Below are 4,972 nucleotides of genomic sequence, written 5' to 3'. Positions count from 1 at the left end.
TCTCCAGTTGAAGTTTCTTCTTCCCAGGTGACTCAGAATGTATCACGTTGACAATAGAAGCTAAAAGGCCAGACATGCCCAGATAGCTGGTAAAATTATCATATCTGAATGTGTTTATAAGACTGTCTCGGGAAGAGAATGATGGACTAGAGTAGAAGAATGGAAAAGACTTGCTTTTCATCCAGCTAGGACTGGTATCCTGGAAATGACCATCTTCTGCTAGCTTCATAAACTCTAATATGACTATTGTAATTCACATACTTTATTTGTTGGTTTGTGTATACTATTTAATAATATCTGAGGACTAGAAAAGGCTTGCTTTTCATCCAGTTAGAATTGGAATCCTGGAAATGACCATTTTCTACTAGCTTAATAACTGTTTAAAGCAATCAAGAAAAAATGCAGAGGCAGGGGAACAAATAAGAAGAGACACAGCACAGAAATAACGTGTGATGCAGTTGCAACTGGATAGACAGGAACTATCTGTGTTTCTGAAGTCTCAAGTCTTGGCTGTGACTCACAACTCATGTGGCTTTGGAAAGTGGCCTTTGCCTGTCTGGATTCCTCTTGCCCTCTCTGTGGCATAGAACACATGCACTGTTGTGGTCATTCTGAACACGCAGAGAGAAGATACATATAAAGTTCTTACCCTAGAGCTGACACCTTTGTTTTGCAAGAAGAACCTTGCTGAGGGTGACTATACTTGCATCTGGAGTTCAAACATTTTTAGCAACAAAAACCTTTGACCCTTCTCAACATATCCCAGGAGTCAAAAATCCATCTAAAGTGGATTGAAATTGATCTTTTCCAAGTTCTGCAGGCAGGAACACATCTCTGAATTTAAGTTGCTCTGTGGGTAGAATTATCTGAGTCCAGTGGACTGGTTGCCAAGTGTCTGAAACTTGATAGATACACTAGAACTTGTCTGGAGACGTTCATTGGATTAAAGTCTTCATCAGGGATGGTGGACATGAATCTAAACAGACCAGAATGAGACCATTTCTCTCACCCTGTGGTAATCACTTGCCTAAGCTGAAGAGAGTGTTGTGAATGGGAAGCAATGCCTGCTACATTTCTCCCCACTGCTGATTTCTTTGAATTTTGGTTTGGGCAGGAATAAGCAGATATTATGGACTCTTATCTTGTAGGCTCACTTTTGAGGGAATCATTCAATCCCTGGATGAACTCCTCACCCTACCCTACCCAAGAATGGACAGGTATCCAGTGGTTAATGTCCTAGCCTCAACTGGTGTAACTATGGCAAATAGCATTTTCTTTGCAAATGGCTAAGAGATGCTTTCCCCAGTTTGAAAGTTCTCAGATAATAGGGAGCGGGGCAGAGCCTCAGGCAAGATGAGCATCTCCACCCCACTTCATACTTTTTAACTAAAAGAGGGCATCTCAGTTGAGTGGTAGGCAGGGCTTTCCCATCAAGCATGGCCATGGGAAGGCTGCGTGACAGTTCTCTTCTTGATAAGATTGGGTGTAGAGGATAGCTAGTGTACAACTTGTCCTGTAAAACTAAATAAAGTCTACAGTCAAAATATCCTCGCATTGATTAAATAACCTGGCACGTCTTTGGAGACTTCACCATTCTGCTGCCATGATTTGTAAGCAAGTTCTCGACCGTACTGTGCTACCAGGATGTGTTCTCCTTTGCTTAGACCAAGGGATAAGTGTGAAACTGTTTTAGATGTGCAATAGATAACACGGGACCTAAAGGAATAAGCGAAAGTCTATCAAATTACATTTAAAACTTTAAGAAATGATTTCATATCATTTGAAATTCAGATTAAAAACCACCTTTATTCCTACCATATAATGCGTGTGTCAATATTTATACAACTTTCCCAAATGAAGAAGATAACACATAGATCAACTTGATCCCTGTTGGTTCACTTTTCCCAGACCACTTCTCTCTTGTTTTCCAGCTTCAGGTCATCATCACCGTCTGTGATTTTAGAACTTAACAATATGTTGATGCATCAATAAAACTATTGCTCTTTGTTTATTTTTCTCTCTTTATGTGTTTGTGTGTGTGTGTGTGTGTTCCTGTGTAAGTTTACACATGTGTATACAGGTACACATGAATTTGCACATATATATGAGGGCCAGAGATGATATCAAGCATCTTGCCCTATCCCTCTTCCACCTTATTCTTTTAAGGCAAATCCTCCCAGTCCGACCCAGAGCTCACTGATAAGGCTAGTCTCACCGATCAACTTGCTTGGGGATCCCCTGCTTCTTCTGTCTTGTGAGACTCGAGGCATAGGTGAGCTGTCAAACCTGCCCAGAATTTATGTGGCTGCTTTAAGCCCTGTACTACCTTCTGCCGTACTACACTCACTCTGAGGGGTTGGAGATAAGGTGGCGTGGATTCAATGGCTCAGACTCCAGGAGCAGGTGAGAATGCAGCAGCAAGTTCACTTATTAATTCTTGGGGAGCACCCTTTATACTCTCAACCTGCATCCTATTGGTCCCAAGCAAGTATGTCCTCCAAGTGGCACTTCCCGATTGGCTGTCATGGTCTGTTTCATCACTTTCTTGGCTCTCAGGCAAGCTTCAGCTTGACAATCTTGTGGAAGTTGCCTCTGTGGCTGGGCAGCCCCACTCGCTGTTTACCAATGTTTATACAGAGGCAGTGACCTCCTTGTCAATGAGACCCGCCACTCCTCCTACACTCCTGCTTGCATGGTAACCACTGGGCCACCTCCCTTCTCCTAGACCCTTTCTTTCCTTCTTTCTTTTTTATTGGATATTTTATGTATTTACATTGCAAATGTTATCCCCTTTTCCAGTCTCCCCTCCAGAACCCCCCAACCCCTTCCTCTCCCCCTGCTACTATGAGGGTGCTAAAAATATGAAACGATTCACGAATTTGCTTGTGCAGGGGCCATGTTAATCTTCTGTGCATCGTTCCAATTTTAGATATGTGCTGCTGAAGCGAGCACCACCCTTTGTTTCTTAAATCAGCATCCACTGTATCATCTGAACATACTTTTTTTTCTGGCACTTCCATTTCCAAAATTTTATTTTGGATATCTTGGATGCCTATAGAACTAGATAATGAATTATATTTTACATTATAATGTAGCATAGTATATGTTCTATAATACAAATATCCCATAATTTCAACATGCAGCATTTAATATATTCTTCTATCAGCAGATGCTTAGCTATATGCTAAAATATGTTGTCTGTTATGAACCAAGCTGAAGTGAGCATCCTTTTCAAAGACCTACCTAGATCATAGGCATCCACGGGACATCTAGCATCCATTAATAAAAACCAACAGGTGCCTCTGTGATCACTGTGTGCTGTCCTGGGGCCACCTTACTCTTGCTTGCAAAACATAAGTATTAGAAGTTCAGGAATTTTTGAGGTAGTTATTAAGAATTGTAATTATAAAAACAAGAATTATGTAAACTTACAATGGAAGAAATTAGCTATAATAGCTATTAACTACTCCAAGTCCACCGTTCCCTAATTATTTTTCCATGTTTTTCCTCTAGATGTGCTCTCAAGATTAATGAGTGCTGTGCTTTTGAGGTGGAAACATGATCCAGGGTTCTGGACTGCACTCTTCCCAATTTTACACGATTACAGTTTTAGCTTCAAAATAGTCATAGGGGAAGTATTTATACCACAGAAATCAACAATGCTTCAGAAATCAAGGCTAATTTTATCATTTTGTTCATTGTATAGACTAAGTGTCAACAAACATTTACTATGAAGGTCTACCTAGTATTTGCTTGGCTTGGACTTTGTCAATATTCCTCTTCTTTTCTCTCTCTCTCTCTCTCTCTCTCTCTCTCTCTCTCTCTCTCTCTCCCTCTCTTTCTCTCCCTGTCTTTCTCTCTCTCTTTCTCTGCCTGCCTGTCTGTGTGGTGTGTGTGTGTGTGTGTGTGTGTGTGTGTGTGTGTATTTATATAGGGAAGGAAAAGCCAGTCAGATAATGGGATATACTTTGCTAACACAGGGTCTAGACACAGAAAAGTGAAGCACATTTAACTGGAAATGGGTTGTGTGTGTAGTCTTTACCCTACCTCGTACAAAGCTTGAGAGAGTCGTTGGAAAGCTTGAAGAAGTGTTACTCCAGTGTTTGAAAACTATCACCCAGTGCAGCAAAGAGGTTTACCCTTCACAAACAAATCAGCATGTGACATATGTGTTCATTATTTACGTCACCTTCGTTTTCCTCATTAATGTTGGAGAAAGCATAAGCCCACATTCATCAGAAACCACACCTGGAAATGTAGTTGTTAAATGTTCATCAACACTACTGAATCAAGCCCATGAAATTTATGCAAAAAAGAAGCCCTTGTTCATCTGATTAAGATCCCTTATTACCCTTAATTTTCATCTTTTCTCACAAACATGCACACATAACTCTCGCTCATGGAGTTGACACACCTTTGTTAGTCATACTGTGGTCTTCTTAAAGCTGTTTTTAAATTTTTATATATGTAAATCATCATTACTGTTATTTCATGTTGTGTCATGCCTTCATGGTGGTGACCCTCTTAAAGTCAGAACCCACACTACTGTTATTCTTCTTTTTAGTGTTTCATTTGAAAGATGTGCTTCCAGGGCAGAAAGAGTGCTCTGTGGTGAAGAACACATTCTATCCTCTCGCAGGACCAGAGTTTAGTTCCTAGCACTCACCTTGCGTCGCTCACAACCACTTGTAACTCCAGTTCTGGGTGATGGGATGCCTTCTCCTGGCCTTTGTGGGAACTAGCACACATGTGCATGCACATACACATGCAGGCACAAACACATACACATACTCACACACATATACACACACAAATAAACAATTTTATTTTGTGCTCATGGGCCACTGTAGAAGAGGATGCAGCATGATTTATAAGAGCCAGCAGTTAGAGAAGACCAGGACAAAACAATGCCTCCAGGCCACTGCACTAAGGAACCCATAGCAACTGTACAAGACCTGTACGAGATCAACAT

At 40.9% G+C, this 4,972-nt stretch overlaps 1 pseudogene; it reads right to left on the bottom strand.

Annotated features, from left to right (window-relative positions):
* Positions 1-2,855: 2,855 nt before the first annotated feature.
* Positions 2,856-2,952, bottom strand: LOC115065490 (annotated as a pseudogene).
* Between the last annotated feature and the right edge of the window lie 2,020 nt (positions 2,953-4,972).

Source organism: Mus pahari, chromosome 14, assembly GCF_900095145.1.
Source record: "Mus pahari chromosome 14, PAHARI_EIJ_v1.1, whole genome shotgun sequence".
In the NCBI taxonomy this organism is placed as follows: domain Eukaryota; kingdom Metazoa; phylum Chordata; class Mammalia; order Rodentia; family Muridae; genus Mus; species Mus pahari.
This window is presented reverse-complemented; position numbering and strand designations above follow the sequence as displayed.